The sequence below is a fragment of the Protopterus annectens genome, chromosome 17.part0 (genome assembly GCF_019279795.1).
Source record: "Protopterus annectens isolate FY-2018-M chromosome 17.part0, PAN1.0, whole genome shotgun sequence".
NCBI classification, from domain to species: domain Eukaryota; kingdom Metazoa; phylum Chordata; order Ceratodontiformes; family Protopteridae; genus Protopterus; species Protopterus annectens.
The window spans coordinates 274718337-274741305 of NC_056751.1; positions in this window are offsets into that span (position 1 = coordinate 274718337).

Genomic DNA, 22969 nt, shown 5'->3' on the forward strand with positions numbered 1-22969 from the left:
TGTCATTGAGTCCTGGACTAGTAGTGGCATTTATCCTCAATTGCCATAATAATTCTTTAAATTCTAGTAACTGGTCAATGGGGCCACCTCTCTCAGCTACTACAAGCTGTTCCAAGACTGTAAAATTAAAATAGTGACCTGGGTGGGTGTTGACATGTTTAGTCAGTGCATTTTTTAGATTACATTTCCATATATCGTACATATGCTGGTATATGTGTGTCCTTTTTTAAAGGTGACAATGTTGCTATTATTGTTGTAACTTTGTAAATATTACAAGTATTATTATCATATATTGTTTTATTTATAGAAGGTATTTATTTTGTATTTCATTACACCATGCATTTTTAGGAAATATCTCTTTATTAATGTGGCTGGCAATTTATTTTATGATTAGGTTTCATTAACAGCTGTGTTTTTATATATATATATATATATATATATATATATATATATATATATATATATATATATTTTTTTTTTTAATATTTTTTCATATTGTTTCTTTCAAATACAATCTTAAGGGAACCTGTATCTTTAAATTTATATATGTACATTAATTATACATGGTAATTTGCTAACTGATTTTAATATAAAATGAAGTGTGGGAGTGTTATTTTCATTCTGAAGAAGTCATACGTAACTGTGATGAAAGCGCTCAATAAATTATTATTTTTCTGGCATCCAGCTCAGTCTTATCATGAATAATGTACTTACTATGTCACCACAAGAGCCTAGAGGAGAAGAAAAAGAAAGAAAGATTCGGTGATGGGCACTAACTATTCAACATATACCTAAGCCACATTCGAACAAGTGTTTATTGCTCTTATCAGTAAATAAAAGTTTCTGAAATCTTATGTCATGCCTTGTGTCCCCACAGCTTAATTTTCATTGATAGCAACTAGAAATGCACAAATGAATGTATTTTGTAAGCAGATATCACATAGTAATACAACTTTTAGTTTATATCTGTAGATTGAATGCATAGTGCTTGGAAATGAGAAAGGCTACTTGGACTGCCCCAACAGACATAGGAGGTACAGAGAATGTTTGTAATTTGGTAAAGAGAAGTGAGGTGATTAAATGATAACTGGCTTCCTGGAGTCCAGTATCTTATTTCATCAGCCTTTACTTGGCCAACTACATGACCACTGCAAGTTACTTATTCAGGAATGCTCATGACAAATGGCCTATGACTAAAAATATGGGATTTAAAAGAAATGAATATTAGTGAGGAACACAAGCTATGGATGCAGTATTGCATTACGCAAAGAAAAAATATAGGTGGCAAAGTGAATGGCAAGGGAGGCTAGCAGTATTATGTAAATGGGAGTAGAAGGCGGGTGAACTAAACATAAAGAAAAAAGTAATAGACTGTATTACCACTTGGTAGACAAGCACAAGGGCTTACCAAAAGATTTGTTGAGCTGTTATTTACCTAGTTAGTTTACATAATTATTGGAAGATGACAACCTACTCCTCCCTTTTCCAACCCTGTGTGTGTTTTGTGTTTCTGTTTCTGAATCTCTGTCTGTGTGTGTCTGTGCAAAGGGGGGATTAAAAAAAAGTGTAAATTGTAAAAAGTCGACATGAAAATAGTTGACTTAAAATAGTCAACAAAAAATGTCAACTGCACTATTTGTACACTCTGAGGCAACATCTTAAAGCATGAAAACATGAAATAATGTTTTGCAGTGGGAAGTCCCCATGAGCCCACCCGTGCACTAATTACGTATACCAACTCTGAGATTGCAAAATACTGGAGGTCATATTAATATTACCCCATTCACAGTATTCTAGCAATATCACACAAGTACAGTTAAAATCATAAGCAATACTAATAATAATAAAAAAATGATGTTAGCATTTTTGTTGACTGTTTTATCGTCTACTTTTTTCATGTTGACTATTTTTCAATTTAGACCTTTTCAGGTGTGTGTGTGTGTGTGTGTGTGTGTGTGTGTGTGTGTGTGTGTGTGAAAAAAGAAAAATGTTTTGGTGGAGCAGAGGAAAGGAGATAATAAGTAGTGTTACTGAAGTTAGATATGTTGTTCAATGTTTCGTGTTTTAGTAGGTCTACCCATGCATGTTCCAAATTAGACTGTATAGACTGTATGCTGAGCTAATACACTAATAATGGAGATGTGGTACTGTACAGACAAAGGGAATACTGAAAGCAGGGGGAAAGAACTGAAGCAGAAGCAGCAGAATCTGCACTAAGTTAGAATGTGAATATGATCAATGACCATGACACTGGATCCAGAGACTCAAGCTGAGAAATCCCTAGGGGTGCCAGCCAAGGTATGTGAAATGAATGAATATATAAAGGCACTTTTGGGCTCAATGCACCAGACTATGGTTGGCATGCAGACTGAAGGCGAGATATGAGAAGAGGGAAGAACAGGATATGACAGACACAGACAAAATCCAACAGGTGAAACAAGTCCATGATGAAGCGGCACAGTGGCTGAGTTAAGCGTGAAGCATCTACAGTTCTCATGTGAGCTAAGAGGTAGTTTAAGAAGTTGGGGGAAAGATGTACCCCGAGCACATGACTTTCAAAACTGCCAAAACTATACGTATGCCTGTGTGCACTAGGCAAGCACTGAAGGTTGATAATTGGGGACACTACTCTGCACATTATGCCAGCTTTTGGTGTAGAATGATGTAAGTGCAAAGGATAGTAAAGAAAAAATACCAACTTTGCAGAATAAATTTGCAATACAGATTTAGGGTTAGAACATGTCAGAATTTGGCAGTAGGATATGCATATTCAATAGCCATGATCATCTAAAAGAAACCAGAACAGGTCATATACATGCTTTCATACATAATCAGGGATGCCCATAGGTTAAAGGCATGGTAACCATGGCTGTTTCATAGTCAGATATTTTTATAAAATGGTAGCTATGGACGAGTCCTTCAAATGCTTTGCCACTCACCCCAACATTAGGCTGAGTGCCACAGCAGACAAACTCCAAACAGATTTAGTCAAATAAGCTAGTATGACATTCCTGTAGCCCTACTGGGCATTTAATGCAATCAGATGCAGATGGTTAGCTTGCTCTTTGCCTGTGTATGCATGTAAAGCAGGAGGAGATATCTGGAGTTTAAATGCTACAAAACTGACAGCAGCACTGGGTGAGGACAGCCAACAAGAGAACAGAAGGTCTATGTCATAAGGCAGTATGCAAAGCAGACATAGCTGAGGACCCACTATAGAAAAGGGAAGTGAGGAACATGCATGAAAAGGTTTTGATAAAGGATGTACATTGTTAAAATGGCATGGACTACAGACATTACCCAAGGGCTATTCCAAAAAAAAACTAATAATTTTTAGCAAAGAGCTTTGCCCAAAGCTTCATGATAGGGATAGACTTTTCCAGTATATGATTATATGCAAGAATATCAAGTCAGTCTTAGGCAAGAAGTGACAGATAAAATACGGTCTGCGAAAGGAATAAAGGGAAGTAGAATTGTGGGTCCTTCTGAAGAGCCATCAGTTCATCCATCTATTCAATGTGTCCCCATTAGGACTATTTTCAAAAAAGAAAAACTGGCCAGGGGAGTATTAGCTCATATATCAAATGACGTACCCAAAAAAGAACAATGGCATAAATAGGAAATTTACAAAAGTGCAACACTTACTATATGATCTATAGAGGTTCATATAAACCACCATAGCAACCCATTCTTAGCCAACCTAGAAAATGAGTCATTGTTTTGTCTCCTATACGTCAGACTGCAGGACTGGAGTTACCTGTGAAGTGCACAATGGGAAGTTCTACAGTGATAAGGAGATGCCCCTAGGCCATGCTGCAGCATGTACAATTTTCGAGACATTCAGCACAGTACTTCTCTTAATACTGGAAAGGAGCTGTACTGCACAAAGGGCAGTAGAATATTTAGATGGTTCTTCTTACAGATGAGGGATAAGTGGGTTCACAGAAAAACAAAAATACATTCCAACATTTAAGTCAGAAATTATGCATATTGCTAGAATAAAACAAGTTTCTGAGCTCTACAAAGGCCTTATCCTTCATGGGCTTTGAGACAGATATAATTACTCAATCTTTTAGGGTATCCTTCACCAAGTTCCCAAGCAAACCAGATAGCATGGACAGGAAACAGAAAGTCATGGTTGGGAAAGTAATGAAGCTTCTGCAGCTGTTAAACGTTGCATGTTGAATGCCCCCCCCCGGTTGATCATTTACTAGATCAGTGACAAACTCATTGAATGGAAAGCAAGAAAAGCATCGCTAAGTCTACGTTACAAGGCAGGCTTTTTTGAATGAATTAATTGGAGGTGCCATTCATGCAGGGGGTCTCATTGGAGAATAATGAGCTTTTGTTATGTATTGATATAACAAGTTCCCTCAGTTTGGGGAGGATATCAGAAGGGGAAGTAGCTAGTCCCTGGCAGCAGCACTGTCTCAGTAGCAGACTACAATTAGACAGCAGGTTTCTAATAAAAGTCTTGTCAATCTGAGTAGCGTTAAAAGTATGGAAGTAGAGCAGCCTCTGTGAATAGGAGGATGTTTTTCTTTTTACTTGGAAAAAACAGCTGTAACTGCACTCAATAAGATAACTTCCAAATCAAAGAAAGAGTCCAGAACATGCGTACCATCTAGGCTTTGTAAAGCCTTAGAAAAAAAGCAATAGTCTCTGAAAGATATATACTTGGTCAAATGAATTAATGAGCTAATGTATAGTCTTACTAATATTTAGTGACACAGACTTCACACAGTAGCTCCAGAAGCACAGCATAAACCAATGAGAGGTCTCAGACATTGGATACATGGCCTGGAGGTTAATAAAATAATCACAAGTCCCAACACATGTGGAAGTCATATCTCCTTAGAATGACACCCTACATTGTCTGATGATTTCTGTCTAGCTATCCAACAGATCATCCCAAATTGTGAAAGTTGCTGATACCCTCTCTAAATGTCACATTGTACCATAAGGGGTACCACTGGAATTGCTGATGGTCCCTTTCCTATTTGGTACTTATACTGCAGCCATCCAAGCCATTATCCCAGAAATGTAGTTGACCAAATTTGCCGATGACTGCAAGCCAAACACTGTTATTCATTCTTACACTCATGCTAAGCTGCTCCATCAAGGCTTGGAATGTGCATATACCTGGTTTATTGAAAATGGTCACAAACTTAATACAAAAAAAGGTCCTCAGAGTAGCATTCAGAAAAAATGCAGCTCCAGCCTCATATGTCGAAATGTTACAACCCATCAGCTATGCTCACAAAAGACCTGGTACTTAAATGAACAACTCTCTCTCTCTCTTAATTGATCATCATGTTTCTGCTCAGCAAATCATTCTATGTATCTCAGTTAATTTCAAAATGGATATCTTTGAAGCTCAAATTAAGTCATCTTACCACTGTACTCTTCCCTTATTAGACCTATCATTGAATACAGTATCATTCAGCTTGAAAGGCCCCAACAACTTTCAAAAAAGAAAATTAAAGGCTTTAAGTTTTTCAGCTACCCACATAGATAAACTCTACTGTCCATATACTTGTTAGCCTACCAGGTGACCAGTGTCTTGATTTTCATGCCATGAATAATCCAATGCTATTTGGCCTCCTTTTTTTTGCAAAAATCAGTGGCTCTACAGACACTGATACTAGGCACTTAAATGTACACCAACAAACAAATAAAACTCTTTGAAGGGGTAGGCTCTTAACTCAATTTATTTCCAGGATATTGAATAAGCTACCACTACTTGTCAAGCAAACTACCTTTAAGGGTATTCTAGAGGTCTAAATGGGATGCCACAAATTTGTACCAGGACTTCCATGTGCAGCAGTGCTTTATTTAGAAGGGAAGTTCTTGTAAAGGATAACAAGAACTTTAAGTCTTCATCATCATCATCTTTATAATCAAAATCATAACCATTCTCAGTATTAATATCATCATCATTATCCCCCCCCCCCCTTTTTCCATTTTCTATATGGGATTGGGGTGTCATGTCAACTGTCACAATCTCTCTCAATTCAGTGCCATTCTCCTGTCTTCTTCAATGGTCATGCCTGACGGTTGTAGGTCTTCTCTCATACAATATTTCCATCTCATACCTGGATGCCCTCATTTCTTCTTGTTCTCTTCCTGTCTGTTCCAAATTTTCTTCACCAGACTGTATTCTGCTTTCCTGCCCCTAGGCCTGAACCACTGCAATCTGTTTTCTTTGACCTTCTCTGCAATTTGAGCTACTTGAGCTTCTGCTCTGATGTCCCCGTTCCCTCATTTATCCCACATTGTACATCCTACCATCTATTGCAGACACTTTATCTCCATCACCTCCAGATTCTTCATCTCCTCTGTCTTCAGTGCCCAGGTTTCTGTACCATATAGTAGAACTGGTCACTGTATTGTTTATTTTATTTTTTAGCTTCTTTGATATTCTTCTGTCATACACTACCCCTGACACCCTATGCCAGTTGTCTGCAGCCCCTCTGATTCTAGTTTTGACCTCCTTATTCAGACTTCCCTTCTTTTCAAGACCCCCCAAGTAGTACTCATTTTTCAGTTCCTTCTGATTTACCCCATTTGCCACCATTACAACTGCGTTATCTGCCCTCAGTTTCATCCCATGTTCTTTCAGTTTTGCATTCCGGTTCCCAATTCTTTGCTGAAGCTCTTGCTCACAGTCTGCTTGTAAAGTATCATCATCATCATCTACATACAGTGCATTTGTTGATCTGTCCCCTCCTACATATCTCTCAACTGTACAGATTTTCACAGAATGTCCAGATTCTTACCTCATATTTTTGGTCCGTTTTTCATAAAATTGTGGTTTTCTGGAAAGTCACTGGCAAATCATTAAAGACTGAAGTAAGAAAATAATGACAGACTTTTGAGTTTTAGAAGTTATACCCTTTAGAAAATTCATACTAATGCAAAACTCTTTATTCTATCAACTTTCTACGTTTGTAAGAGAAATATTTAAACATTATTGCTAATTTTGGGCCTTTCCTCCCCATTATTTATGGCTTTGTCCAGATTTCTTGCTCTAAGAGGTTGAGAGGTATGCTGTTTGCTAATGTAGTCCAGCACTAGTGCTGAACTCTGATGCACATCCACTCCCACTGAGATCTCCTCTGTGATTCTGAACACTGTTCATACTTATATCATTTGATCTTTTTACATAGCCTGCACTAATTCTATTATGTTTCTGGGACTTCATACAATTGGATGACTGCCCAAATCTGCTTTTTTGGGACCTTATCATATTCTTTCTCCAAGTCTAGGAATGCCCAGTTGGAGTCTGTCTCCATCTCTGTCTTCTTCACAACTATGTCTCATTGCAAACGTCTGTTCAATCATGCTACATTCTGATCTGAATCCAAAGTGCACATCTCCCATCTTACTGTCTACTACTCTGTGTATTCATTTATCAATCATCCTCTCCAAAACTTTCATGTAGTGCAACAGTAGATTGATACCCTCTGTATTGAACACAGCTGTGAATGTCCACTTTCTTCTTGTAAACTGGAATTAGTGTACTTGTCCTCCAACCATCTGGGATACACCTTTGTGTCCATATTGCTATGAGTACACTGATGAGCAATTTCTTCCCTAATTCACCCAACATTTTGATTTTATCTGTTGTGATCTCATCTGAACCTGCTGCTTAATTTCCCTTAGTGCTTTTCTTACTTCTTCTATGGTGGGCTCTTCCTCTTCTCTCACTGTAGGCTGTGGCTAGAGTAGTACAGCTTCTATACTATTTTCTTCATTCAGAAGCTGCTGTAAGTATTCTTTCATTCTGCCTTTGATATCATGTGGACTGGTGAAGCAGGTTGTTGCTAGCATAGCTTATGAAGGGTATCTAATTATCTTCTTTATCATTCTATCTTTGCCTTGCAACCTGATATAGTTTCCTTGTGCCATCTACTGAGACACTTTCCAGAAGCTAGTAGAGTGCCTCTGATGCATTGTTCTTTGCTACTGCGACTGCTCTCTAAACCTCATTTTTAACCAGCCAGTATTCCTTCATAGCACAGTCTGCCTTTTCTATCTCCCACTTTTTCCTGCAATCCATCTTTCTTTTTATGACTTCCTGGACTTCTGCATTCCACCACCAGCTTTTGCGCCATATTTTCATTCTTGGTTTGGCTGCATATCTGTTCTACAATCTTCACGTATGCTGTCTTGAGGAACTGCCATTCTTCTAAAGCTCCACCTATTTCTTCTTCCTACTGACGTGCTATATCATCAAGTAATTCCTTGAACTACTGTGCTTTCTCTCCAGCTTCCAGGTCTTCAGCATACACCCTGTTGATATTAGAGCCTTCTCTGACCACTGCTTTATTGTGTCAAGCAGTGGTTTAAGCTGTGGGCTGATGATTTCACTGCTGATTCCCTTGAAGTCACAGATTCTTTCAGTCTCCTTTCCTTACTAGGAGGAAGGTTACCTGAGTCGCATGTCGGCCTGTCTTATATGTGATCTTGTAAATGCTTCTCTTGCTGAACCATGTGTTAGCCACTATAAAGATATTTGCAAGACAGAAGTCTCAAATGTCCTCTCCTTCTTTATTTCTGTTGTCCCAGCTATGTGAGACATATGTACTGATATGCACATTCAGGTCAGCCAGTTTCAATATCATTTCATGATGTCTTGCTTTATCTAGTAGATCTTCCAAGATTGCTGCCTGAATGGCCTCTTTTCCTCACTATCTCAGCCCTGCTATGGGGCATAGTCTGACATTACAAATACTTCCCTATTCTTACCCTTCATTGCCAGGAGTTTATCACTAACTCTGATGACATACCTCACTGTCTTCCAAAGCCTCTCCCTCACTACAGTTCCTACACCATTTCTAGCTTTTCCTCCTCCTGAATAGTAGACTCTGGATCCTAACCCAAATGGTTTTGCTGCACTACCTTTCTACCTTGTCTACTGGATACAGAGACTGCCCAGCCTCCTTCTTACCATCATGTCATCCACATCCAGTCTGTATCTTGTCAGTGAACCTATACTGAGTATAGCAAACCTAAGTTCATGCTTGGCAGGTTGAATGGTTTCACATTCAGCTTTCGCTCAACAAAGCTATCTGGAGTAACCCAGTCAGAACAACTGGATACTGGCTAGCCAGTAGATAACTGACCAGGGCTGCAGGGCTTTATGGCAGGTACAAACTGTCTAATAAGGGCACATAGGCCACTTCCACCATTAGCATGTGTCCCTGACATAGGTCATAGTAGTCTAGGACCTCAGCTCACTTATTATCAGCAAATATCCATGCTCATTTTTGGCATAATTAGCTAACACAACCAAATCACCTAGAAACAACTTTTACACCACTAAATGGATAGCCCTGACATGTTATACAGTCTGTGATCCATGATCTCCTATTTAGAGGACACTGCACACCACACTTCATGCCCAAAGTGGTTGGTCTGTGCAACTCTTTCCCTAATAGGTGCTCTCTAGAGTTTGGTAGATAAACCAGTAATATAAACAAACCAGCAAGTTCCAGGACCATTCAACCATTTATTGAATGTAACAGACAAAAAGAATAGCACTTAGCGTTTTCACCCATAAACTTCACTGGGCATCATCAGAGTCTCTCTAGAGTTTGCACTGCTGTCCAAAGCTCCATTGTTTGGTGAGTTTGAGGAGGGAACACTCAACATGCTTTTGGGAAGCTGATCATTTAGAGGGAGTAAGTTGTTGAGGAGTCGGGGTAAGTGGCAAATAAAGCCCTTCCATTGGAAGAATATTATCCTGATGCAACAAAAGGCAGCGATTTGCAGTATGTCAGGTAAAATGGATGAGTGCAGAAAAAGCTAGGAAGTCTTCCTTAGGAAACAGGAAGTTCTGATGAGATGCCATGCTCACTGCACATAAACCCTAAAAGATGCATGTGATAACTTAGCTCAGGATATTCTATGCCTGGATGACAAATGCGGCAAAGCTGTACCCAGAGGGTTTTTAATTATTAGTGAAAAAGGCCTGAGTCACAGGGGTGTCAACCTGATGCTTTTCTCTACATGTTACTTCAGAATAGGCAACAAAAATAATTAAGCCAAGGCCAGAGCACAGTGAAGGGATCATAAAAGGAGCAGGTGAGTATCAAAAGTGTATGTGTACTATACATGCTAAAACAGAAAGCGGTGGATATAATAGTAGCAATGCACCCACAACAATGAGGAACAATGTCTCCAAGATTTATAAAAATAAAATTGCAACACCATAGATAGTAAAATACAAAAAAAGGAAACATCAGGGCAAAGAAATAAGTGCTGAATAAGACTGGTACAGAAAACACAGACTTTATCAAAAATGTTGTCTAACTCATATTCTTTATAAAACAGAGTGGCAAATTATCTGGATTCTATGCCACTTACATTTGTTTTTGGTGAATAACGTAGTACAACAGAAGCATGCAGTACGTGTCATGAGAGGATTCTGATTATGAGCTACAAATTCAATACATGTGAACAGCCTACTGTGGTAATCAATCTTATAGAGGGTAATGAAGTATTTAACTGAATATCTGTAAAGTTGTTGGAGGAAATTAGTGAAAATTTAAGATTCATAAGGAACAGATTTCCACATTTAAAAAACTGTAGGTCAGAAACAATTCCCTGTTCAGTTTAGATAAAGCTAAGGTGAGAGGGCCTTGGACAGTGAGCGAGAGAGCACAAGGTAATAAGCAGATGGCTAAAAGTGAGGCCAGTTATTTAGGTTTCAGAGTAAAGAGGCTGCTGGATTTTAAAGACAAGTTACATTATAGGCCCAACGGGGACCATTTAGAACATGTAAGTCCTGATTTATTCAATTTATACTTTCAATTTACAATTGATGATAGTTTGCAATCATTACATACAGGTAAAGCTGGACATGACTAGCAGTTATGACACTGAGTAAACAGTTAAATCTGTACACTTGCTAGAATGGAAACAGTGCCCAAGGGAATAGGATGTCAGTCGCAGGTCAGGGAACAATTTGTATTTTTTTTTTTTTAGTTCAGAACGTAGAATGGTGGGCCATAGTTGGAGGGACCTGGATGGGTAGATATCTCACAGGCCAACAGAAGGAAGGATATATTTCAAACTATCCTATCCTATTTCAAACTATCAAACTATTTCAAACTATCCAGGAATTCTTTAAAGTATTCAATTGTATTTATTACTGCTTGGTAGTAACTTGATTAAAGTGTAGCTATCATTCTAAGTCTTTTGGATTAAGCACTTGGGCTTCAGACCAGTTGTTTTACATTAGGAAGGTTTGGGGCCTGCACTGTGGTGGCAGGACAGGTAGCTTACATCCTTCTAAGTTGTGAACTGCTGATTGAGGGCTCAGTGTCTGTTATTCCAAAAGTGTATTAGTTCTGGTTTAAGCACTTGGGCTTCAGGCCAGTTATTTTACATTAAGAAGGTTCATGGTCTGCACTCTTGTGGGAGGAGAGGCTGGACTCTGCCCTTCTGAGCTGGGAATTTCTGGTTAAAGGCTTATAGTGCCTGCATATTTGAACTGTTTCTTACTGAAATTGGTACACCTTGTTTGCTGTAGCATAGACTAGACCCAGGCCTGCTGAATCTAGCTTTATTTGTATGCTTGTTGTTCGTTTGCTTGTTATTTCCCTGAAACGCTAATTCCACCTAAAATGCAGCTTTTCAGCGCTTCTGTGGAGCCCTAGTGATATCTGCATTGCTTACTGTACTTATTTCCTTGTTTCATTTGAAAGAAAGTTACTGTTTGCCATTTTTGCATTTACGTTACCTGGCACTTGCTCACTAAAGCAGTTATATAAGTCAGCACTAAAATATTAAAAGCACTACACCCTCACAAACTCCCCTTGAGTACCTCGTTCCCCATTGGCCCTTTTTTTTCAGTTATAAAGGAATTCCCAATACTATTCTAGCATGTCCCAAGGTCAGTTGTCAATCTCCTCTCCGGTCCAGCTGGTGAATCTGGGAATCTTGAGGCAAATTTACAACTGCCTCATGTACACAGACAACCCTCTCCTCCTCCCAACAAATTCCAACACATGTGAGAGATGCAACCATATAGCCATACTGGAGGCTAAGCTCTCTCAACTCAGTACTGGTGAAACCAGTCAGGAGGAGAAGGAAACCACACTCACTACAATTCCAGTCTCACATAGACCTACCACGACAGCAAACCAAACACATAAACACACAAAAACATACTTGGAGGCTCTAAATAAAAATCTGCCTAAGCAGCAGAGACCTCCAAAGCAGACACCCAAGCAACCGCTACCCCAAAACAAAACACGTGCAACACATAGCTCACAAAGGCAGTGTGCCGAACAGTCACAGCCCTTAAGGCTAAAGAACACACCTTATACACTTGTAATGGGTGACTCTATCATCAGGCACACTGACGTCCCGCTCACCAGGCTGAACAAGGAGAAAGTCACGGTGAGCTGCCTGTCGGGCGCTAGGATCTGCCACATAACACAAGCACTCAGGTCACTCCAAGGCAAGTACAAATATGACTCAGTCATTGTCCATGCTGGTGTGAATGACCTGAGATGTACCTCCCTGGACTACATGAAAAGAGACATAGAGGAGTTCTCTGAGCATGTAGCCCAGGCCAGTATGACCCTGACCTTGAGTAGCATCTTACCCTCACCAAGAATTATGCCACATTATGAAGACAAGATGATCAATTTCAACAACTGGCTTAAGTACTGGTGTCATTCAAAGGGGATCCAATGCCTGTCAGCCTGGGATGACATGCTCAACAAGACACGATGCTTCTCTAGGGACGGCTTGCACCTGTCACCCCTGGGCTTTCGGATAATGGCAAAGGCTCTTGCTACCCCCATAGTGCCTTTTTTAGGCAAGGCTCAAAAGACAAACCCACCTCCATAGGTATCACAAGGGATAAGAAACTAAGAGTAATGCTACTCAATGCCAGAAGTCTAAACCTCAAGATGCACGCACTCAAAACTCTCCTTAGCATGGAGAACATCCATATCTGTGCAGTAACAGAAACCTGGTTCAAGGCTCCCGAGAGCACCCCAGCACTACCAGGTTATACCTCATACCATGCTTTTCGGCCCCAAAACTTGGACCGAACCACAAAAGGAGGGAGAGTATCAATATTCGTCAAAGATACCCACACGTCCAGGTTGGCACAGCACGAAGCATCAGAGACTATCCATGTGCAACTAACAGTGGGTAAAACTGCCTTCCAGTTTATAGCATGCTACAGACCATCCTCCCAAACCCAGGAACCCCACTCGGCCTTCCTGAGAACACTGGAAAATATGAAGGTCTCTCCAAACACCATTATATTGGGTGACTTCAACTACCCAAACATAGACTGGGAGCATTACTCTAGCTCCAACACCCTAGCCCAAAGGTTCCTAGAATTTATAAACTCAAATGCTATGGAACAATTTGTTACCACTCCCACAAGAGGGGAAAACATACTGGACCTGATCATCACCAACATGGGGACTCTATGCTCCAGACCAGAAGTGTATCCCTCACTGGTAAGATCAGACCATAAACTAATCTCACTGGATACTCACATCCCGATTCCACCCCCTGCCCTGAAAACCACAGTGAAAAACTTCTCTAAAGCAAATTTCACACTCCTCAAAACTGAGGTGGAATCCTTCAAAGCCCCCGGGCCTGTGGAAAATACGGTCCAGACTGCAGAATCCTTTATAAACGCATTCTATGAACACCTCAGGAATGCTTGGATCATGCAATCCCAAATAAAACCAAAACCCAATCCTCCAAAGGCAGACGTCCTGTCTGGTGGACCCCAGCCATAAACAAACTATACAATAGAAGAAGGAAGCTACTACATGATAGAGCAAAATCCCAAAAAGGGAAGGCATCTCTGATCAGTATTAGCAAAAAACTATGGGCACTCATAAAATCGTCTAAGGCCAGCTTCGAGAGAAAAATTGCACAGGACACTAAGAATAATCACAAGGCTTTCTTTAGTTATGTTAGGAACCTGGGTGGGAATTCCCAGATATGCTCAGAATTAGTCCAAAATGACAAAAAATACACAGAACCCACAGACATTGCCAACATTCTAGCTGACAGGTTCAGCGCAAACTTCTCCCCCCCGCACCAAAAGGGCAAATATCTATCCCAGCAGAGTGCTGCCGCCCTGACATCTCAGATGCTCTGGTAAGAGCTGCCCTCTCCAAAGCAAAAAACACAGCATCAATGGGACCAGACGGTGTCCCGGGCTGCGTCCCACATGAACTCCAAGAAGGGATAAACCCAAACATAAAACTACTGTTCAATCTCAGCCTTACTACAGGATATATACCCAAAGAGTGGCGTACAGCAACAGTGGTCCCTCTCCACAAAGGTGGTGCCTCAACGGATCCTGGAAACTATCGCCCCATAAGCCTGACTAGCTTGGTCTGCAAAGCTATGGAAAGGATCATCATGGACCTCATAAATAAAGATACTGGGGACCTACAGACACTGGATCCTACCCAGTTTGGCTTTGTTAAGGGCCGATCCTGCCTCTTAAACCTGGTTGATTTCTTTGAAACAGTCACCAAGGCCATCGACGAGGGGAAGGTGGTCCACACAGCCTACCTGGACCTCGCAAAAGCCTTCGATACAATACCCCACTCGGGCATTATAGATAAGCTCACCAGCTTAAATATAAACCCCTATATCACTAGATGGGCTGCAAACTGGCTCAAGGACAGAACCCACATGGTTAGAATTGATGGAGCCATGTCAGACTCCAAACCAGTTACAAGTGGCATCCCACAAGGCTCAGTCCTGGGACCTCTCTTGTTTGGTATATATTTCTCCGAGGTACAGGCCAACATGGAAGGACTGTGGCTGACCAAGTTCGCAGATGACTGCAAACTGGGCACCATAATCGTCTCTCCAGCCGACACAAGCATCCTCCAAAAGGGCCTCATAGAAACAGACAACTGGTGCCTGAGCCATGGCCTCAAGCTAAATGCCAAAAAGTGTATAGTCATCCCCTTTGGCAAAAGCAAAGTGCCCACAAATTACCACATAGGTGGTAATCTATTAAGTACAGAAGAAGTAATTAGGGACCTGGGGATCCAAGTTGATAGCAATCTCTCATTTGACAACCACGTGGCCAAAGTGGTTAGAAAAACATTTTATATAGCCCACCTAATCATGAAGGGATTCACATCTAGATCAGGGGAGGTCATTGTGCCTCTTTACTCATCCCTCATCAGGCCCATAATTGAGCACAATGCCCCTTTTGGGATGTACCATACCAGACACCTGCAGCAACTGGAAAGACCCCAAAAGTACCTCACCAAGAGGATCAAAGGGCTCAAACAGATGCCATATGCTGCCCGGTTAAAGAAACTCCATCTCTACTCAGTGGCATACCGCCTGCTCAGAGGCGATCTGTGCCTGACGTATAAAGCCATGTCCAACCTGGAATTAATGGACATGCTGCAACTCAGAAAATCCAAATCCCATCGAGCTACGCGCTCAAGAGACTTGAACCTCAGCACTGAAATAAATAGGAAATGCTGGAGGGACAGATTCATAACCCAGAGGCTCCCTTCACTCTGGAATAAAATCCCAGTCCAGGTTAGGCAGAGTCCCTCATTGACTCTCTTCAAGAGGAATCTTGATGAGTGGATGGGAGATCGTAGGTTTACCCCGGGTATCACTTCTGTGTCACTGTTAGACAGAGGCACAGTATACTAACCTCGAAAAAGGGCATAGCAAAATTAATTTAAAATGGGTGGTGAAAGCCAAACACACTCTGGCTAGGCTTATAAATGCCCTAGGGCAGATAGCCTAGTATGAACCTATGAACCTATAAAAGGAGACAGATGGTTATCTCCTAGAGTCTTGGTGTAAACATATAGTAAAGATAAACTGTCCAGCTTATGGTCTGAGTACATGGATGCCTCCCAGCATAAAAATGGATAATATGGTTTCTCTCCAACAGAGCTAAGTCAAGAAAACTGATTAGTAATGATTGCTGCAGGTGGGTACTCCCCTAGTATAATGGTGTACAGACGTGCTTGGGCAGGTGAACACATCCCGAGGAAGATGATTAAGCATATTGTGCAGGTGGGTGCTTTCTAGGAAGATAAGTGAGCACAAGAGGAAAGGACAGGTATTAATTTCAATTAAGATAAGTGAGCACTAGAGGAAAGGACAGGTAGTCATCTTTTTCAGATACTATGCCTTGGGAGTTTATGAGGAATTTCAGAATGCTACCTTGTATATTTATGGAACATACTATTTCAAACTTAATTTCACAATACTGCAGCAAGAAAAAAATCCCTCAATTCTCGGTTTGCCAGGTAGATAGCCAAAACTGATAGACTATTACCTGACCAAGATATAGTCTTGAAACACTGGAGTAATCTTGTGAAAAGCAAACCATGGCAATGCACAGTGTGTTATGTCTAGGCTGCAATAAAAATATTAATTAAAATGTTGATATTGATCCAGACAGGAAGTGTGGTAACAAATAATCTTAGTACATTGATGATAATGTGTTACAGTGTTCAAAATAAGTTACAGAAATTGCTTGCAAAATAAACAGCCTTGTAAACATGTTTGTGATGTTAATTATGAAATAATATATACATATCTACAACATTCTGTATGTTTTTTCATGAAAAAACTCTATAGATTAAATGTCCATCAAAAGTTTTGTTTTAAAAAAGGAAGTATTTTAGTGAAGAAATATAGATATGTTTTCACTTCTGCTAAATTCACCTATCAAATGATGGATGGCTTTATACTATATCAAATGATAATGGTTTTAAAGAAGTATTTTTTTGGTAGGAGGGATGACCATCAACCTTAGGTGTGTGTGTGGGGGGGGGGTTCTGCTGATGTACTTTGCTACTTATTACATACAACTCTGAGATTTACCCCTTAGAAGGGCGGCATGATGTTTTTACCCTGCAGTTGCCGCCATCATCGAATGTCCATGTTGTCACACGTGCATTATCCTACAGCTTGCCTTTATGCAACTGCCTAGCATTTACTGTTATTAATTGGTTTTCATTTCTTTGGCCAGTTGTGAACAACTGTGGAGTGTGTATTAGATGTAGTCATCTAAATCATTTTTACAAAGACATACAAGACATAAGGTTAATCACCAAACAAGAAATAACAACTGTTTAGAGCCAGCAGTTGCAGGTATCAGTTGTAAGGGTAGTCATGCATTCACACACACACACACACACACACACACACACACATATATATATATATATATATATATATATATATATATATATACTCTCACTTTGGAATAATAATGATTATTTTGTATTGCTTTTCCTAAGAAGGACAATGAAATAGTACTTGACTTTTACAAATGATTTTATAATGAAGTATCCAGCGATGATGTTCAAGGATAAAGGGTCAAGAGTAAATCATTTGTTTAATGTCAACAGTTCGCCAGAGATGGTCAGAAAAAGAAGCCATCTTCATTTTCATAAAAAAGTCATACATCTTTGCTCAATTCTTATTTCATTCTGATGAATATCTTGCATTTTTTTAGTCAGAATTATATAAAACTATCTCAGTATTTACATTAGGAACATTTAGTTTCTCATTGCTACTTTAAAGAAATCATTGCTGTTGAGAATTAAGGCTGGACAGTTCACTGAAGCAAATAATAACTTTAATTTAGCTAACATCGACAGACTGCATGCAAAATACAAGGCATGTCCAGCTGCCAGGATTTAGCATGAAGGTAGTTGTAGTAATAATGATTTCCTCAGCTATTAGTTTCTGTATTAGATCTCTGTAGCATAGTTCTACTTGATGATGAGTTATGCTAGGACAAGAGTGTGAGAAAGAAAAATAACAAACTGAGTTTTGGGTGAACCAAATGATATTCAGGGATTCACATCCCAGACACATGAAATATATAGACAAGCATATTTTGCATCAACTTTAGAGAGGCACTGAATGTGTTGCAATAGATAAATATAATGCAGTCTACCTAGTTCCTATATCAGTTTTACAAAACTGTAAGGCACACTTGCCTAGTCTTAAAAGACTCAGGAAGCAATACATTAAACTTTTGTTTTGAGTCTCCCTGCCTATATATTGTTAATGGGGTCCACAAAAGCATTTAACAAGATCCCGCATTTCAGCACTAAGATTAAATGACTGACCTTCATAATCCTCTTTGTTTTTCCTAAACAGATTCAATCATGTTCATTAAATAGAAAACAAAGATAAGTAATTAGAGCACAACTGCATGACAGGTTTATAATCAGCAGGGATACATCAGAGGGACTTGTACTAAGCTATTATCATATTAATGTATTTATTTTCCAGCAGTATACCTCAGGGTATGAACAAGTAATGAAATACCCACATGATACATTTACACATCTGACTGTATTTTGTAATTACAATTCAGATTAGATACTTTAACCAGCTAGGTCAAAACACTAGGGATTTATTTCACTGGTAAGAGAGGAAAGATAGATGATTTTGGCATAGCAACATCATAGAACTGTATACACTGTTAAAGCTCTCTTAAATCTGTTCATAAAGTCCTTGACATTGATACATGAAATGAGCTAACATTTATCACAGTGATCAGATCAAAAAAAAAAAGTTGTGCTTCATCTTTTGTTACCATAAAGAATAATGAGCTCAAAGATGTGAATTTAGCATTGCAGTCATCTTAATTTAATAGCATCTTTTCTGAGAATACATTCAGCTGGTAGCAGAAGCAACTCTAACGAGATCTAAGATCCAAGATATAATGCAGAAATGCTGAAATTGTGTAACCTTTATCAAACTTAAATTATACTTAAAAGTGAAGACATAGGTTTAGCTGTTGATGACTGGAAAATAAAGCTGTATTTGGATTTGTGTACCTCACTCTTACAACACCAGATATAAGAATAGATTCCTATACAGCCTTGGTTCACTTCTCAAACTTGTAGAATTCGCTGGACTTAAGCTTGGCAAATTATTTGCACAACTAGATTTGAGCTTGGCGACTTCCTTCGTTTTGGTGTCCTGTGTTCACTATGCACATTTGTGTTGGTTACTTGAATTATCTGCCTTCTACATCTATGAAATCCATCTGAAAACTCAGGTTATTGACAGTAGTGTTTAAAACCCTTTTAAAATCAACATTTATCAAACTGGTTATATTGAATGATATCGAACAAGTGATATGCTAGCAAGCAAAAGGTCAACAGAAGATGATCATCTGCACAAAACTTTGAGACTGTTAACATTGACAGTCTTCCAGGAATTGATGGTATCAACATTCACATAAATGCATGCTCTTACAGTTTAAAAACAAAACAAACAAACAAAAACTGTCTCTCTGTGTTTTTTTTTCAGGGGGGGGTCAACCCCCCCCTGCGCGTAACCCTGCACCTCTTCTCAATATGCCATCTACAAGGTCGTATAACAGCAGGAAAAAAAGAAGACTGTCTCAACCCCACAATCACCTGTTTCTTTGCATTGTCAGCATATTATAATTGACAGTACCTGCATGACTGTCATCCATATAAGGTGCACGTCAATATTTCTGTCAGTTTTATGCTTTTTGACTTAGCTCCTGTTCAGTGTTATTTATTCCCATCAAATTACACATGAATGAAATAAAATGTATTTGTTAGTCACAGTTGTTTATGAATGACCTTCGCTATCTCTGATCTGAATGCATAAATCAGACTTTGTATCCCACATTTTTATCAATTTGTTCAGCAAGAATGTTATGCAAAGTAATGCACAAATAATAATTTTTTTTATTATTGTAAATAACTGTGATATGGTACATCTTACTGGCAATGGAGTAGTATACAGAAGTAATGTAATAAAAGTGCCTAACCAACACCAGTTTCCAGTGATATTTCTTCAGCATGTATCCTAGTAAAGTGGAAGCTATTGTTGGGAAAGATAGCACAGGAATGTTCTCTAATGGATGTATTCTTGTCAAACAGGCAGATGTGTAGGCTCCTCTACCAGTCCTTTTAGCTTCATGGATGCTTTTCAAGACTCAAAAACATAAACTAACTGCAGTGTCTTTTCTGGTCTATTACCAGTCTTCACAACTAACAGTCACATGACATATATAATATATCTAGACTCATGCTAGTCTGTGTTATTTACCGTATTCAGATATTTATTCTCCTGATTGTCTACATCGCATAATCATTCCAGTCCTGTCTTGGCTTAACATTTTATTTGCAAAGTATCCCTGATACTGTGTTTATCTTTCTGCTGTCTACATGACTCCACATGCACCATAATGGCATCACAGTATTACATGTTTAATTTTGCCACAGTTCAATTTCAGCAGTAAGAGACATCTTTGTTTTGACTTCATAAATGTACATTTTCCTTTTGTTGTCAACATTTGTCATATTGCTCAACCTGTTGTGTTGAAATATATGTCTATATCAAACCATGTTATGTTATGCTATTTATTTATTTAGATATGTTTATCCAACATAGAGATAAGAGGTGATGAAATGGAGGACCTGTTCTACTAAAAACGATAATATGAGAGAAGCTATGGCATTAAGCCTTTTAAAAGAGATTATTGTTTTCAGAAAAAAATTAAAAAAAAAGCATATTAGCATTTTTTTAATCATTGGAGGAACAGATTTCAAAATGTTTGGATACAGGACAGAGGTGCTATGCTCACTATATTTATTTATTTATTTTGTTATGACAGTGTAGTACGGAGTAAAGGAACTTGGCTGACATGTAAAACTATATATTCTCTCTGCAAATGTAAATATAAATGGCTGAGCACTAAGATGCCAAGACATAGCTCTACTTTTTGTTGGATTGCTAGCCAATTTGCTCTCCTAAGTAAAGAGTTCTATTCTTTGAATGAAGGAGAATATATAATTAATTTTATTAGCTACAATTTGAAGGGAGATCATGTTTTTTTTTTTTGAGGAAGAGGAAATTAAAAGAAGGGCATATTCAAGCTAATTCATTAATATCCTTTCCTATGGCTTCTCTTCCTGAAGGTATAAGAAGTGCGAAATCTACTAGATCCAAAGCAAAGCATGGTGAATTTTAGTATTGGCAATGGGAACATTTAATTGAAATTTTAGATTCTGACCAAACCAGAGTCCTAAGTATTTGAATGAACAGGTGATTTAAGGAGGATCATTATGATGGTTAAACATGAATTCTGAAGGAAATTGTTTATGCTTTGTTGGTGACTCAAAGAATATTACTTTAGTTTCTTTTTATGGGGGGGGGGCATTTTTACAAACAATCTAGTTGGCTGTCTATAGGACCAATCTTGTTGAAGAAACATTTCTCCATGCTAAATGGGGAATAATGTTATAGGTAGACAGCCATCCCATCAGAATAAAGAATACTAGGAAGATAGGGAATGTCTACAGAAAGACCATTAGTACAAATGCAGAAAAAGAAAAAAAGAAGGGTCATAGTACCCAACCCTGGAGATCACTTTTAGGTAAGGGAGTTTCAGATTAGGAACAGGAATATACTTTAACAGTAAATGTGTGGTGAGAAAGAAATTAAGAAACTGCTGTGATACTTTGTTGTGAATACCATGGACTATCAAATCACAGTGAAGTAGTCAGAGGTCAACCATATCAAATGTTGTGGTTAGATCAGTAAATATACTCCTGTAAGTTGTCCTTTATCCATGGCCATTTTAGCTAGTAGATCTGGGAGACTATCTCTCTGATACCCTCCCTGTGGGAGGAATAAAGACACCATCTACCTACTTAACTGAATAAAGTACTGGAAACTTCCACAAGGTGTCTTTATTCCATGATATTCACAACAAAGTATGACAGCAGTTTTTAAACTTTGTGTGTGTGTGTGTAACTAGTGCCTAGTTATGGCAGTCACAATTTCACAACACTTGGTTTGCTTTTTATGAAGCAACATCTTAAGAACACTGAATAATGCTAAGAATTATTCAAATGTATTATTTTTTAACATGGTCTGTTAGTTGGAGTTATGAAACTGATCAACAGAAAATGTTATGACAGAGTCTCCCTGTATATCAGATGCACAGTTGTTAAGAAGTTTACATTAAGACTTGAAGCTTGAGAGTATAATTTTGAAAGCCATGTCAAAAGCACCCAAATAGTTGCACTAGGACAGACCAGATTATGATTATGTGTAGTGCACTCAGCTTTATCTGCTCCTTGTACTACCAGTTAGAGGAAAAAAGTTTAGATGAGGGAAGTTTTCTATAGTTTTGAAAGTTGTAAAACACTTAGCATAATCCCACAGACAGAAGCAGTGTCAGTCTGAAGGGTGAATAACTTCAAAACCTGTTGGATACTTCACTCTGTCTCAGGTATGTTTTGGTGTGACAACAAAACACTATTAATAATGCTTCAGACTGCTTTGAAGTGGCTGCTGTTTTGTTCTAGCATGAAACTAATGTTTAACTGAACTGAAAGATGCTTAACAAAACTTTGTTATGTAACTTTCTTACACAAGGTATTTAACAGATATGTCTTTTCTCAGATCTGAAACATAATTTGACAAATTCATGTGCTACAAATTATTTATAATTAGCAACAATTACTAGGTTTCTGGGTTTGGAGTTTAGATTAAATTTCCAAAAAGGGGGACTAGAGGGTTCTAGATAATGAATAAGTAAAGCTCAAAGAAACAGAAAATCTTTGGGAGGTTTTATACTGTGAACTTAAAATATAAGCAAACGTCATGCATTACAGCTTTATATGTGTATGTAGAGCTGTCTGCTAGATCTACAAGTAAAATCTCCTTAGCACTGTAAATAAATATAAGTCAATATAGTTCCCAATATCTATAAAAGATATTTGCACAATGATATGCAGATGAGATGCTTTCAGGTGAAATTATTATTGCAGAGTGAAGACCTGGTAAAGTAGCATGACTCAATCTCTTGCTTACGGATTATTTCATAGAATTATTAATTCCTATTTAGTGGATTTCACACACCTTCTACTGAATTTATGATTCCTATATACAATTTTGCACAGTT